This window comes from Nematolebias whitei, chromosome 4 (assembly GCF_014905685.2).
Source record: "Nematolebias whitei isolate Nwh7 chromosome 4, NemWhi1, whole genome shotgun sequence".
NCBI classification, from domain to species: Eukaryota; Metazoa; Chordata; class Actinopteri; order Cyprinodontiformes; family Rivulidae; genus Nematolebias; species Nematolebias whitei.
This window is the reverse complement of record NC_056501.1, coordinates 49,156,651-49,173,782: the sequence shown is the minus strand read 5'-3', so window position 1 is coordinate 49,173,782 and position 17,132 is coordinate 49,156,651.

The following is a 17,132-nucleotide window of genomic DNA, read 5'->3' as shown; positions in this document are numbered from 1 at the left end:
ACATGATGGACATGAATGTTTAAAATATTGTTAAATGTAAATATATGTTAAAGTAATTTTATTCAAACATAATGATTAAGCTATTATTGCTTTGGGAAGACAGAAAATGAGATCTTGTGATACTTTGAATGCAACATTCAGCAGTTCACTGAAGTAATTCTCCTGTGGTTTACCTGGAAAACATTAAAAAAAAAAAAATTTAATCTCCACCATCACGTTTTTCTTTAATGATAATGTCACAATTTATCCTGCAGTCTTTGAGAAAGGATTTATAACTTGAACTAAATTAACCACATCAATCTCACAGAAAAACGGCTAAATATTTTCTAGTTGAGTTCATTTAGTAACTGGTATTAACACAAAATTTAGAAAATTATCAACTTTCAAAATTTAAGCTGTAATTAATATTGTAAAACGCTGAATTAGACAGAAATAAACCCGTTTAAACCCGTTATGTTAGAGCTAGCTGCAGTTAAAACACAACTAGCAAGTAAACATGTTTAATTAACTAAAGCTGGCGACATGAAGTATTAATGTTGATAAACTGGTACAGAACAGTCAGCAAACACTTCACAATGGCAAAAAAATGTTGTATTGTCATCAACTTACCGGAGAAAATGCGTCTGAAACATGGAGAATGAACTACGTTCAATGCTGGAACCGCTGCTGTTTGGAACTTTTTGCCGCTGCATGACCCACGTGACTTCCGCATTCAATTCTTTCTATTGGAGTCTATGGGAGTGTCGCAACTCTCTCTTTATAGGGCTCTGATCATAGCTACATAGGAGAAGGATCCGGGTACTGAAATGGCCAGCCTGCAGTCCAGATCTTTCACCTACAGAGAACATTTGGCGCATCATAAAGAGGAAGGTGCGACAAAGAAGGCTTGAGACGATTGAACAGTTAGAGGCCTGTATTAGACATGAATGGGAGAGCATTCCTATTTCTAAACTTGAGAAACTGGTCTCCTCTGTCCCCAGACGTCTGTTGAGTGTTGTAAGAAGAAGGGGGGATGCCACACAGTGGTAAAAATGGACTTGTCCCAACTTTTTTGGGATTTGTTGACGCCATGAAATTTGGAAACAACAGATTTTTCCCTTTAAATGATACATTCTCTCACTTTAAACTTTTGATCTGTGATTTGTGTTTTATTCTGAATAAAATATTAGATGTTGGCACTTCCACATCATTGCATTCAGTTTTTATTCACAATTTGTATAGTGTCCCAACTTTTTTGGAATCCGGTTTGTACCACATGAGATGCGAATGACAAATAAATATCTCTGACCCTGACTCAGAGATTATTGGCTCTGCACCACTGCACCAGGTGTTCCACCTCCTTTCTGTATTTGGACTCATCATTGTCTGTGATGCGTCTCACTACTGCTGTCATCCACAAACTTCACTATATGGCAGCTGGGGTGTTTAGCTGAGCAGTCATATGTCAGCAGAGTAAACAGGAGAGGGCTCAAAATACAGCCCTGGGGAGAGCCAGTGCTTAGGGTGATGGATGAGGAGACGGTGTTGTGGATCCTGACAGTTTGAGGTCTGTTGGTCATGAAGTCCAGAATCCACTTCCCCAGTGTGGGACTCAGTCCAAGAAAGGAGAGCTTCTGCATCAGGGTCTGTGGGATGATGGTGTTGAAGGCCAAGGAGAAATCCAGAAAGAGTAGACAGATGTAAAAATTTCTGCTCTCCAGTTGGGTGAGAGTTGGGTGGAACACTGATGAGATGGCATCAGCAGTGGACTAGTTCCTTCTATAGGCGTACTGATGTAGATCCACAGTGACATCAATGGAGTCCTTGATATGGGTCATGACAAGCCTCTCGAAGCACTTCATGACTACCGATGTTAAGGCTAAAGGGCGGTAGTCATTCAGGCCTGTCACTGTGGAACACTTGGGTATAGGGACAATAGTGGTGGACTTAAAGCAGGTGGAGGACAACTGCCATTTACAGTAAGGTGTTGAAGATGTCCACCATCACCTCAGACAGCTGATATGCTCAGTCCTTCTGTACTCGCCCTGGGATGTTGTTGGGGCCTGCCGCCTTACAGGGGTTGATTCCCTGAAGGGTCTTTTTCACATCTGCTATGGTCAAACAGAGGGGCATGTCACCGGGTGGTGGTATAAGTCTGGTGCTGTGGGGTGTTAGGTTCCCTTGGGCATTGTGCATCCCTGATGTAGTTCATAATGCACTTGATGCCCTTCCACATGCACCGGGTGTTGTTGGTGATGAAGCGACCCTGAATTTTCTGGGCGTATGTGGTTTTGTCCCTTGCAATGTCTGCAGTCAGTCTTTTCCCCACCTCTCGGAGTGCTGATGCTTCACCTGTCCTGAACACAGTGTCCCTAGCTTTCAGCAGAGCTCTCACCTCAACATTCAGCCAGGGTTTCTGATTTGGATGATAAGTTACTGTCCTGGTGGTGATGACATCATCAGCACACTTGGAGATGAAGCCAAGAACAGAGGAGGTGCATTCCTCCAGGTCCACCTCTCCCTCATATGTAGCTACCTCTCTGAAGACCTTCCAATCTGTGCACTGAAAACAGTCATGGAACACAGAGTCTACATCCCTGGGCCACACAGTAACTGTCTTCTTTGTTGGCCTAATCCGTCTCATCAGTGGACAATAGGCTGGTGCCAGCAGGATTGAGATGTGGTCGGAGAGGCCAAGATGGTGGTGAGAAACAACTCTGTGTTAGGATTGCACAAGGAACCCAGATGGTATGAGACCCAGAACGAGGCAGACATAGGAGAAGTACAAAAGAACAGTGTTTATTATTTACAGTGAGAATTAATCCACACGCTACTTCTCAGCAACTCCTGGAAAGAGGGACGACAGGTTAATGTTGATCCAGAGGGGAAGACCTGAGTGGTTTGTTTGAAGAACGTTTTTGTCCTTACAGTCCAAATCCGAAGGAGGGGAGCTGGTCCTTCAGTCCAAGGAGTGAGCAGCGGAGGGAAATCCAACGAGGGTCCAAGGGAATGAGGAAGGCTGGCAACTGGAGGCAAAAATGGCACGAGGAATACCTGACAGGCCGATGGATCCAGATCAGGTCACGAGGAGATCCAAAAACACGAGGAACCAGGAAACTGGAAAAGAGAACACAGGTGAACAAATTCTTTTCATCTAGACATATCTAGCTCAACAGTACGATACCATGAGAGGTGATATGCTCTAGCGATTAGTCACACTGGGCTGCAGCCTTTTGTAGATGGAGAGGCTCATCAGGCTGATGACCGCCAGGTGTTGTTAATCAGTGGCCATCAGCAAGGCAGGCTACAGGCAGTGGGACCCTTACAGTACCCCCCCCCCCCACACCTCAAGAATCGCCTCCAGGCGACCTGAGGCGCCTCTCGGGGTGGTCCCTGAAAAACCTGGAGATGATGCTGGGATCAAGGATAAAAGATCTGGGAATCCATGACCTCTCCTCAGGACGTACTTCTCCCAATCGACCAGGTACTGGAAACCCCTACCCCTGCGTCGCACGTCCGGGATGGATCTGATGGTGAACGCAGGGTGGTTGTCGATCAGGCGGGGCGGTGGGGGGAGGTCAGAAGGGGGGCACAAGGGACTGAGAGAGATGGGCTTGACCTGGGAGACGTGAAAAGTTGGGGGAATCCTCATGGCCCTGGGGAGTTGGAGACGAACCACAGAGGGGTTGATGATGCGGGTAATGGGAAAGGGCCCAATGAAGCGGGGAGCCAGCTTGCGGGGGGTGTCCCGTAGTTTGATGTCCCTACTGGACAACCAAACCTGCTGGCCAACCTGGTAGGCGGGTGTCGCTGAACGGTGGCGGTCCGCAAACCGTTTTGCCTGGGCCGCGGTCCTAATAGGGCCGCCTTGGCCTGGCGCCAGACGCGACGACAACGCTGGAAGTGGTGCTGCACGGGACCGAGCAGTCGAGCTCTAGACTGGGAAAGAGAGGGGGAAGGTAGCCAAGGGAGGCCTCGAAGGGGGACATACCAGTAGCAGAGGAACGGTGGGAGTTGTGGGTGTATTCTACCCAAACCAGATGTTGACTCCATGATGATGGGTTGGACTCGACCAGGCAACGCAGGGTGGACTCCAACTCCTGATTACAGTGCTCAGCTTTCCCGTTATCCTGAGGATGGTAGCCGGAGGTAAGGCTAACGGACGCCCCGAGCGACTTGCAGAAGGAGTGTCACACCTGGGAGATAAACTGCGGGCCTCGGTCGGAGACGATATCCGAAGGGATACCATGGAGCCTGAAAACATGAAGGGTGAGAAGGTGAGCGGTCTTGAGGGCAGAGGGGAGCTTAGGAAGGGGAACAAAGTGAACAGCCTTCGAAAAACGGTCAACAACAGTGAGGATGGTGGTGTTGCCGTCAGACGGGGGAAGGCCGGTCACAAAATCGAGGGCGATGTGGGACCAGGGGCGACTAGGGGTTGGGAGGGGAAGCAGGGGGCCAGCCAGAGGTTGGGTACCGGACTTGTTTCTGGCACAGACGGGACAGGCCGAAACAAAGTCTTTAATATCCTTGGACATGGAGGGCCACCAGAAGTGAGTTTTAGTGAGGGCAAGCATGCGGTTGACTTCAGGGTGGCAAGAGAGCTTGTTCGTGTGGAGCCACTGGAGCACGTCGGACCGCACGCTGGAAGGAACAAAGAGGGTACCGGGGGGACCACCACCAGGATCGGGTTCGGAGAGAAGGGCCTCCTGAACGGTAGCGGTGATGGGCCAGGAGAGGGAGCCGACAACGCAGGTGGGGGAAACAATGGTATCGGAACCCTCAGGTGTGTCGGGAGGAGCAAACTGTCTGGACAGGACGTCGGGTTCGACATTCTTTGAGCCCGGACGGAAAGTAAGGACAAAATTAAATCTATTAAAAAAAAGCGACCAACGGGCCTGACAGGGGGTCAGACGCTTGGCGTTCCTAAGATAAGTAAGGTTTTTGTGGTCGGTCCAAATCAAAAAAGGAATCTCTGTGCCTTCCAACCAGTGCCGCCATTCCTCTAACGCGAGCTTGACCGCCAACAGCTTGCGGTTGCCCACGTCATAATTGCGCTTCAATTGAGAGAGACGTCGGGAAAAGAAGGCGCAGGGATGAACTTTGTTGTCTGCAGGTGATCGCTGAGAAAGAACCGCCCCTACTCCAGTGTCAGAGGCGTCCACCTCCAGAATGAACTGTTGCGTGGGGTCTGGATGGCAGAGGATGGGTGTGGAGGAAAAGAGGGACTTGAGCTTCTTGAAGGTGGCCTCAGCCTCTGGGGTCCAGTGAAAAGCACGGGTGGTAGAAGTGAGCTGAGACAGGGGGGCGGCAACACGACTTTAATCCTTAATAAAACGCCTGTAAACATCTCTCTCTCTCTCTCTCTCTCTCTCTCTCTCTCTCTCTGTGTGTGCGTGCGTGCGTGTGAATCAGTAACAATCAGAGTGCTGAAGCTTCAGACATAACAGAAAGTGTTTACATTTTTTAAAAATCACATAATAATCATTGTTAAAAAGGTACCAATAGAAAAACTGATTATGTAAGTGATTATATATGATTATATGTGATTAAAAACTTATGATTAAGTTAAAGCGCTATGATTAAGGAAGAATCTGTAATCTGGAATGTTAACTGTAATGTTTGGCTGATATGAACAGTGATTCCTAAGTGATGAACTGTAGTAACCCTGCTCTAAGCAGAACAGGGCGGTGAAACTCAGAACAGAGTGTTCCAGAAATTTAGTAAGTATGATAGCCTAAAGAACCAATCATAGGCTTACAGCATAGGACTACACCTGAAGAGGCAAGTCTAGGCTGGAACAAATCTGGGTATGTCTCTGGGGCAGTTGGACTTTAAATACAGCTCCCCCTCACTGTTCTAGGCTGAATTGTTCTGGAAACCGGTAGAAGTAGGATGGTAGTGGATTGCTCTTAGCTGCTGAAGGAGATTTGGACAAACGAAAAAAGACTCTTTTTAGTCAAGATAGGAGTTTCTTTTTAGTTTCAACCTGGATTTCGGCCAAGACAAATCTTCTATAAATTGGGACCAATTTTTGAGCGAGGGGCACGCCTTCTCCGGGGACCTGGAGATAGGGTTTCACCTAGGGGTTGAACGACTACATAATTTTTAAACTCGACATTAACATAATTAAACTCGAGTAGAACTTGAGTAGTTTATGACGTCATAGGATCTCAAGATGAATAAATTAAAAATAAAATCGCAAAAAAAAGTAATTTATTATTTACAAAAAAAGACCAACAAAACATTGGAGCGTATATTACGCTCCTACTATTTATCATACTGCAAATAAGTCACAGGAAAACCACAACTATTAGTTATTATTATTAAGCTACAAAAGTGAAGAAACATGCAACACGTCAAAAACGAAACTAAAAGCAGTGGGGCGGTCGACCACCCCGTTCCATCGCCAGCTGTGGTGCGCATTAGGTTTAGTTTTAGAGATTAATATGTTTATAGTTTTTTTTTTATAGGTTTAGAGATTGATATTTTTTGCTTTTAGTTTGTGAAACAAGGTCAGAGGAAGCTGGTTCTGGTTCAGTCGGTTGGACCCGGTGTTGCACCATATTCTGTGACCTGCAACAGTGCATGCAACTCTGCCTCCTATGGTCACAGAAAATGGTATAACACCGGTTTGCAACGAACTCCAAACAGTCAGGAAGTTGATTCATTTTCTGTTTCCTTATGGTAGTTGAACCGGAAGATGCATCTTTAGTGAAATATTTCCATACTACTGACGCATTTCTACCTGTTTGCCAAGACTGAGCCTGCTCCGCTCAGTCCATCTGCTGGGAGGAATCCATTTGGTAGCTTCTACTAGTAGCCCGGTGCGGATCACGTGACACGTGACGCAATGACGTAACTGCGACGTAATGACGTCACTGCGAATACTCTACTTAAAATTTAAAAACTCGATAGATGTCCTAGGAATTAAGTTGTCGATTACTTGAGTAGTCTGTTAAAGCCCTAGTTTCACCTGCCTTCCAATCAAAGAATTCTTCAGAGAAGTAGACTGAGAATGAGGCTAAGGGACGCTCCCTAATTTACTGTTCTTTTACAAATTTTATACAAAATAATATCGACAGCTCAACCAACCAACAAGGGAATCAGATTAATTTCATCAACATTTCTGGTCCTCTGTTCATGAATGTCAAACAGTGGAATAGGTTTTACAAAGACAAATAACAGTTTGGAGGAATTTTTTTACAAGTTGACCACAGAGTTTTGGAGTCCTTCAGGGTTCTAACATATGCTGGGGCTCTTAGGCATTGCATAACTTCGATGAAAGGAAAGCTTTCCTTCATCAGCTTGTAGGAGCTTTAAGATCTTCTAATTCCCTATCTTAGCTCATCTGAGCAAGGAAATCACAGCATTAGTTGGACATCCAACCCTTTGGACATCAAATTCAAATTTAAAGAACCTCTCTCAAGCAATGTATGGACTCCTAATTATTGATTTCACTATATTTTGTATTTTGTATTTTTTTCTTCTTTCGGCTGCTCTCTGCGTTAGGGGTTGCCACAGCAAACTAAGTCGCACGAAGACTTGGCAGTTATTTTTACGCCGGATGCCCTTCCTGACGCAACCACAGACCACCAAGCTACCACAGCCCTCTGTGTGGAGCAGAGAGCTGCTATCTAGGACACCCGGAGGAGTAGATGGTGGGGGTTAAGGGCCTTGCTCAAGGGCCCAGAGTGGGACGAATGTGGGTGGGGACAGGTGTGGGTGCTTCACCTACCCCACTCACATTTTTGAAGTTGTTGGTATCAGGGCTTGAATCGGCGATCTTCCAATCACAGGCCCACCTTCTCTAACCTCTGCTCCACCACTCCCCCCTACTGATTCCACTATATAACCAAATGTAATCATTTTTTGGATTGTACATTAACGCTGTTCCCCTGCAAATCATTAATTAAAACAAAGCATAAAACGTAAAAATCTGGACTATCATTTCATCACTTCATGTTCATAGATTTAAGAAGCTTGGTTCAACTCTAACAATTTAAGGAGGTTTTAAATGGTTAATCAGCTGTGAATATTAAGACAACATCCTGGAATCCTATTCCTAGATTCTAAAAAGAACCAGATCAGTAAGAATTGCCATTCTACAATGAAGGTGAATGACCGTTAATGTGAATTTCCCTGTGGATGACGATCCAACTCCGGCTGCTAGGTTAGGCAAGTCAGGGGGTGAGATAAGGGTATGGCTCACAGATGGAGGCTGTTAACAAATCTGGGTGTCACCTTCAACACAGCCTAAGAAGAACTAACCTAAGATTACTCTGGTTAATACTCAAGTGTTAGACATACTGTAGTTCATTATACTCATTAGAGGAGAGGCTACAGTGGGGTTTGGCCATAACTCAGGTGGTAACTCAACTGGGTAGATTGAGAGAGAGTATGAATTGGTGGTCTTCTAGCCTTTAGCTGAGCCAACACACCCACCCGCTTCCCCCTCTTCTGTTTCTGGGCGCATCGTTTCCTCTTGATCATTGCTCCTCGCACTTTGCTGTGCCATTCCGTTGTCCTCAGGAGCCACTGTCTGCCAAGTGCATATTTCAGCTTCGGTGATATATTAATAACCGAACTGTTTTTGATGGCCATCAGTTCAGTTGAGCTGTACTTAAGCCATGAATTTAGCACTGAACTAGTGCCTAAAACAGCCTCATAGGAATTAAAATAATTAAAATAAGGCTTAATCCCAGTAGCTTGTGAAGCCGCTGCACTTCTGTGCACCGCCATAGCAACATAACCTATATTGTGAATGATATGATATGGCCCAGCCCTAACACCCATCAAATGCAGGACGTATTATGATATAGTCTCTGTCCATTTGTAAACCTTCTCGTCAGGCCCATAACCTCCGATGCGCTTAAGATGACTTAACAAAATTTCATACACATACAGTATGCATTATCACTAGACGGAGTGCTGCATACACCTTTAATTATCCCAGCTTCAATGTCAAGGTCACAAATCAAGGTTAATGTTTTTGCTTGTATGGGCATATATTCTGATCCACTCCGGACAATTAATGAAACTTGATACACATGCCATCACCACCAGACAGAATACTTTTCATCTCCTCTGCTTCAAGATCAAGGTCACAAATCAAGGTCAAATATTATGCAAGGTCTTTGCTTGTCTGGGCAATTGCTATAGATTGCTGTGTAATAGTTTCTCAGTAGACATATAATGTGCCATGGGATTTACCTGTAGAAATAAAGGTTGAATGAATACGCAGTACTTGTTTTAGAGCTTTTTTTTTTCTCAGCAATACCTCAATCTTTTTCCATTTAAACATGTTCAAAATTCCAGCTACACAAGATCATCACCTGTAACCCACACAAGAAAACGTAAACATCCCAAAAAATCTTTCAAAGCATTTTTAAAACTTCCTTGCTAAGGTTGTACACAATTTATCCCCTACAGTTGCAGTCCCGTGAAATGCTAGCCTAAATAACATCCGCATGCCCTCAATATGTGCTCTTGTGTAACTAAAATGCTGAAGTATTTTGTTCTGAAGTTCATTTCTTAAACTCATTAGTTGTTTTTTTTTGTGATCTTCAGGATCAAGCTTTTTTCAGCTCATCTAATGGTCATGGTGACACCTGCTCTGCCTCTTCAGGTGACCAGCTGGAATCTGAGCCAGGCACTGAGGGGAAGAGCCGATACATGACAGGTCAGCTGATGCTTCGATTCAGATAGTCTAACTCTAAACTCACAGTTCTAAATATTTAATATATGTATATCTGTATCTGTTTTTTTAATAAATATGCTGAATAAGATATATTTTGTCCTCTAGGAGCTTTAGATGTGGCCAAGGACTCCTCCCCTGAGATTCCACCCTCCCCAGTCTGAACTATGAGAGCTCAGTAGTGACTGTTGTTACAGATCAATGGATGCGTTCAGGATCATCAGACACACTGCAACATTTTACCCGACTTCAGAGAAGGGAGCGATTGGCAACATAGAGCCTTGCGTTCTTTAGGATTAGGATAACACTTTCACTTTTGAGCATGTTTGAATCATATTTTTTTTTTTTTTTTTTTTTTTTTGTAATGCCAGATTTTGTTTGAAATCTTAACTTTTTTTATTAGTTAAATAAAAGAACCTCAACTTCATTTCATGTTCAGGAATTTTTCATTGACTAAATTATATTTTGAATAAATTTTTTTTTTATATTTATTGAATGTCTGTAGTTTTTTCTATGTAGTGGATTATTGCCCAGTATGTATTTACAATTTATTTTTATTTTTATTTTTATTACATCTTGCACCACTTAATGTCTCCTGATACACAAGTATGTGACCGCATAATGGGAAATATTTGTTCCTGTAATTATACTTGGTCATCCTTTTTTCATTATGTTGGATTTTTCAAGATGGCGTCAGAGTGTAGGGCTTGCCGTCCATCGCTCTCTGTTTTGTTTTTGTTTCTGTTATTTTTACAAATTGTTGTTCGGATTATCAACTCATATCTGCATTATGATCGCCGGACACTTTTGGAGCTCTGTAGATTTGCTGAATTGCCTGCAGTTTTTCTACAATGGTCAGGACTCTCTTCCACAAGTCCTTTCTGAAACTACAGCTTTCCTCTTTAGAGATCCTGGAGGCGTCAAAGACGTCGAGGAAAGCGCGCTGGGATTTGGGTGAAGCTGAAACTCCATGTGGATTATTCTATAGGGTTCATTCTGGATCTGATCATCGCCTCTCTGACCTGTGGCGTTTCAGTGGCCCTGCTGTTGGACTGCTACCCACGTGCTCAGATCATGTAAACAACCACAGTTGTTTACCTGTGCGTCGCACAAGTCAACCAAGAGGTGCTGATCTGAAAAATCTGCGGCCACTGGCACGCGCTTCCCACACCGCTGCTGTGTCTGTTTTGGACCCTATCAGGATGTGTTTGGTGAAAGCAAGATCAGTAACCAACAAGACTTTTATTTTCAGGGACGACTTTAACGAGCAGGAGTTGGATTTCCTCTGCATCACAGAAACATGGATGTCTGTCGTTGAGTCCATTGCCTTGGAATTATTACCTCCTGACTGTGTTTTAATTCCCTGAGGTCATCGAGCCGTGATGGTAGACTATTAACGATCTTAAAACCAAACTTTGACTATAAATAACTGTCCATCCCTGTTTCCTGCTCCAGCTTTGAACTGAGCATTTTTGAACTGGGTCATTCTCCCACAATGCTGTGTGTGCTGGTTTATCTTCCTCCAAAATACAACAAAGACTTCTTAAGTGATTTCTCTGATTTCTTGGCTGAAATCACACAAGATATTACCATGTTTTAATCATTGGGGATTTTAATATTCATGTCTGTTGTCAGGAGAAGCCCTTAGCGAAGGACTTTTTAGATTTATTGGACTCTTTTAATTTACCTCAGTATGTAAATGGTCCCACCCAGGAACACGAACACACACTAGACCTGGTGTTATCTTTCTTTCTGTAATCTTGAAATCGGTGACGCCGTTTTCAGATCACATGCCCATGCTGTTTGAATTCACCCCTCCCTGTCTACCTGCTAAATCACCTGCGCGGCTTAGAAGAGTCATTAACCACTTCACTGCTGCTCGTTTCACTGATGTTTAGAACTATGAAATGATCGGGCAGCCCTCGGTGTCTTCCAACACTGAAGAGCTAAAACTTCCATAGTCATTCTGTGTGTTTAAATGTTTTGCATCTTGTGGCTCCGGTTAAAACTAGGGATGCACCGATCCACTTTTTTTACTTCCGATCTGATCCCGATACCTAAATCTGAATATCGGCCGATACCGATCCAGTTCCGATATCATGATCATCATTGATTTTATATGAGGCTGTAATAATCTCCTCTCAAGTACAATTTGTACAACTATATGCATGCATGTCCAAAAAGGCAACTTGAGGTAAGTTTTATTAATGTTGGATAAGTTTTAAAGTTAGAATTAAATTCTGCTAACACAAAACGTTTTTTTTTCTTCCTAGCTTTAAATTGGATATTAAAGTGATTAATTTAAGTGATTGTTTAAAGTTATTTTATATTTTTTTAAATAATAATAATGTCATCACAATGTCAGCACTGTATGTTTCCATACAATGGCGAAATTAGTCTCTGCATTTAACCCATCCACCACCAGGTGGTGCAGTGGGCAGCTATTGAAATCGCCCGGGGGACATTTTGGGGATGAGACGTGCTGCCCAGAGACGCCACATGATGTGTAGTGACTGGGGATCGAACCTGGGACTTTCGGGTCCCAAGCCGGCTGCCCTGCTGCCCTGCCTCTACACCATCTCGGCCCCCATGTTTTCTTTTTCATGATTTTTTTTTTTGTTTGTTTCATCTGAATAAATGAATTAAATTAAATTAAATGTTAAATGACTTCAAACATCTGCTAAGTTCATGGCATAAACCAACAGACATGTTCCTGTTTTTAGTATTTTACATCACTTTATAATCTAGCTGTTTATGTTTTTAATATATATAAAAATCAAAATTTTCAAATCACATGTTTTTTTATGATTGTCTACTGTTGTACTGATAAATATACCATACCATACCATACCAATTTATTTATATAGCACTTAAAACAGCAACAAGGCCAACCAAAGTGCTGTACAAAAGAACACAAACATGCACAGCAGACAGGAAAACATAAAATAGAAATACAGATACAAATAGCAGCAGAAGCTAACTAAAATGGCCAACAGAGTAGAGAACAGACCTGGCCAAAACAAATCACACCGTGTTAAAGGCAAGCGAATAGAAGTGGGTCTTCAAGCGAGACTTAAAGACTGAGAGTGTGAGAGCCTGCCGGACACTCAGTGGCAACTCATTCCACAGTCGTGGACCTGCAACAGAGAAAGCCCTGTCACCCCTGAGCTTACGACGGGTTTCTGGGACTGAGAGAAGCATCTGGTCTGCTGACCTCAGAGAGCGCGGTGGGACATATGGCTGCAGAAGATCAGTGAGATAGGATGGGGCAGAACTGTTCAGTGATTTAAAAATGTACATGAGAATTTTGAAATGGATCCGAAGGTGAATGGGTAGCCAGTGCAGGGAGGCCAAAACAGGCGTGATGTGCTCTCTATAGCCTGTACCAGTTAAAAATCGGGCTGCAGCATTTTGGACCAGTTGTAGACGAGCAATGGAGGACTGACTGATTCCAAACAGAAGTGAATTGCAGTAATCAAGCCTAGATGTTATGAAGGCGTGGATCACTGTCTCAAGGTTCTTTTTGGAGAGTATAGGCTTCAGCTTAGACTGCCGTCTCAGCTGAAAAAAACAGGATTTTACCATCATGTTTACGTGACTGTTGAGTTTTAAGGACGGGTCCATTATCACCCCCAGATTAGTGACCTTTTGTTTCTCTAGCGGGGCTAGAGAGAAAAGGTCAATGTCATGGTTCATGAGTGAGCCACTGGGATGGAACAGCATGACTTCAGACTTCTTCTCATTGAAGCTTAAGAAGTTTAAAGCCATCCAGTCCCGGATGTCAGCCAGGCAGTCAAGAAGAGGCTGAATAGAGCGTGTGCCTCTGTGCCTCAGGGGGAAGTAAATTTGGCAATCATCGGCGTAGAAATGAAAGGGTATGTCGTGTTTGCGGAAGATAGCACCTAGTGGCAGCAGGTATAAAGAAAAGAGAAGGGGACCGAGGATGGACCCCTGCGGTACCCCCCACTGGAGCGCTGTCGATGCCGAACTAGAATCTTTGATATTGACACAGAAGGTTCTGTCAGATAGGTAGGACCCAAACCATTTAAGGGCTGACCCTGTGATGCCCACCCACTGCTCCAGTCTAGAAATGAGGATCTCGTGGTCGATGGTGTCAAAAGCAGATGTAAGGTCCAATAGGACCAACAGCACAGAATCACCTGCGTCTGTGGAAATGAAAATGTCGTTAAAAACCTTCAGTAGAGCAGTTTCAGTGCTATGGCGAGATTTGAAGCCAGATTGGAATAACTCTAGGATAGCGTGATCCCCCAAAAACTGTTTCAACTGAGACTCCACAATTTTTTCCAGTAGTTTAGAGGTGAATGGGAGTCTGGAGACAGGCCGGAAGTTGGACATGACTGAGGGGTCAAGGTTAGGTTTTTTCAGGAGGGGCTGGACAGCAGCATGTTTAAAAGTCTTTGGCACCACACCTGAGGATAAACTGCTATTCAGAATAGCGAGGATAAAAGGACCCAGGGTAGGAAAAACTTCCTTTAGTAGTCGAGGGGGGACCACATCAAAGGGGGAACCAGATGGTTTCATGCTGCACATTACCTGCTCCAGAGAGGACAGAGAGATGGGTTCAAAGTGGTCAAACACAGCCACACACTGAGATGGGATGGACAGATCATGAGCTGGTGGAGAAATGAGTGCCCGGGTGTTTGCCACTTTTTCTAAAAAGAAATGGAGGAAGTTTTCACACAGCTCAGTTGAGGCTTCCAGAGGTGAAGGCTCACTGAGGTGTAGAACTGAGTTCAGGGTGGAGAAGAGAACTCGGGGGGTTCTGGGAGTTGGAGACAATTAAATCAGAGAAGAATTTACATTTGGCAGCTTTAACGGTTTTCTGATAGTGCCGCCAACTCTCCCTTAACATTTGAAAAGACACCTGGAGCCTGTCCTTCCTCCACTTTCGTTCAGCTCTGCGACACTGCCGCCTAACGGCTCGTGTGACGTCATTCAGCCAAGGCTCTGATTTAAGTTTCGTTTTTCTGGTCTTAAGGGGAGCAACACGGTCCAGAACATTTAAACAGGCAGAGTTGAACTGAGAGGTTAGCTCCTCAGTGGTAAGAGACACCGGGAACTGTTCGATCATCTCAGAATTAAAACCTTCATTAAAACGAGCAGCAGTGAAACGGTTAATGGAACGCGTACGTGCAGGAACGCGCGTCTTAGCAGTATGACAAGGGGGGGTGAAGTCAAACAATACAGGCATGTGATCTGAAAAAACATTGTCACCGATTTTCAAATTAGAAACAGAGACATCACGTGTTAAAACGAGGTCCAGCGTGTGACCATGTTCTTGTCTCCTGGAGAGTAAACTATATCTTGACTGCAAGTATCAAGCTGAGAAATCCTTCGCTTTCTACAACTGATAGTGATTGGTCATTAATTATGATGAAATTTAGCAACTTTTCTGTAAACATTTGAGCTCCGTGGCTTCAACAATGTCTTCTTTTTGTTCAATCTGAAGCAGGCAGCCTGATTTGGGGCAGCCGCACTCAGTCTGACCCTCCTCAGAGACGGGCAGATTGAGCGGGGCAGATTGGACGCGGCTGGCCGGGGTCGAGTAACCTCTTTCGGTTTGACCAAAGAGTAGTGCCCTGCTGAAGCCACGGAGCTCGAATGTCCATCGTAAAATTAACTTTACCGTGGTGTAGATGAACAGATGCTCAGATATATTCATCATTTAACACGGATTCCTCATTTTTCTGGACTGAATAAAACGTGCATTGAATTTAAGGAAATGCAAACGTGAGACGTCATTTATATTTGACCCATCAAAATGAATGCGGTCATTTATTTACAGAATCAAAATTTAACATCAAACATTTACATTAATTTGGCAAATTATGAAAATAACAACATAAGCAATCAATCAGGAAAAATCATACGGCCATGATTTTTCCGTTGCTTCACCACAGCGATGTTATGAAAACTGTACAATTATGATCTTTTACCCACATGAATGTGGGTGAGCATTTTACACAGACATTTCTAAAATATCTGGAAGAATTTCTACTTGATAGAAAAGTTTAAAGATGGAAAGAAGTTTAGAGGGAGTAAGATGGTGTGTGAGGGGTGAAATGTGTTCACCAGAATCGACACTCTCCGGCTTTCTTCAGCTTTTCCTTACAGTACACTTAGGTGATGAAATCGGCTCCTTTACCTGGAGATGTCTCAGGTGAGATTCCGTTTAACGCACCCTTTCAGCGTCTCAGTAGGATGCTGTTACTCGTCCGAAGTAATGGCGAGGCTCTGTTCGACACATATTCACCTCAGTGGAAAATGTTATAATCCCATGGAACTCGGAAGAGCTCTGTTGTCAGGATCATCCCGTCTCTCACAGAACTGGTTGGACTGTGTATCCAGCAGAACTCCAACAGCACTCCATCAGAACTTCAACAGAACCAAGACCGAGTAGACCAGGAAGTACTGACATTTTAAAGAGCTGTTTCCCGGTTCACTTTTGGGATTTGTTCATTGGTCAGAAACGACCAGACGGGGTGTGTTTTGTGACGTAAGAGGTTAGAGACAGCGAGAATTGTTATGAAACAGATCAGAAATGTTCTCACAGACAGAGAGAGTTTTGTTTTGGCGCTGTTTCAGCAACAGGTGCCAAAACTTCTCTATTTACGTCTGAGAGGATGTTAAAAACATGACAGTTTTAACATAACTTGTTTTGCGTTTTATTCCAACCTTGGACCAACTTACACTTGCTCATTCAAAAGCAGAAATCAGAAAAGGCATAATTACTCTGTAACAGCTTTGACATGAGAATAAAAATCATTACACAGTTAATAAAATTGATTAGTTCACTGCCACATCTAAAATGGTTTGAACTAAGACACTTTGATTATCAACATTTGTAAAATAGTAATGATAATAAAAGAGAGTGTTCTTTTCACTTGAATCTTCAAGAAAGAAAGTCTCAGGATGGGTGAACCTGTATTTCTGAGTTCAAATGAATGAAATGACAGTTCCTGTCCCACAAGGTTCTAAAGGTCAAGATTTTTGACCTTAGACTTAGTTTTTTACATGGGCCTAGTCCACTACAGTCCCCCCTTTGGAAATCATCGCCTGTCCATGGAGATGAATTCCAACTATGGACTTACGCCTTCGATTGTCCTTGAAGCTTGATGTAATCCAGCAAAGAAACAAGAGTCAAGAGTAATCCAGCAAGGACAACAAAAGTCAAAAGTAATCCAGCAAGGAAAACAAAAGTCAAGGTAATTCCACAATGTTCTTGGTAATTCCATTGTGTTGATTATAATCCCATATCGTCTCGATAATTCCATTGTAGCAATGCTTTAACCCCTTGGAAACAGAGTCTGTAATCCATTGGAAAAAGTCATATAATCCACAACGGTAAATCCACAACGATTGGAAGTGTTGATTAATCAGCATACAGAGGGGTACCCTTAGGTGAACTGAAGAAGCGGCCACTGGATGAAGAGTGGAG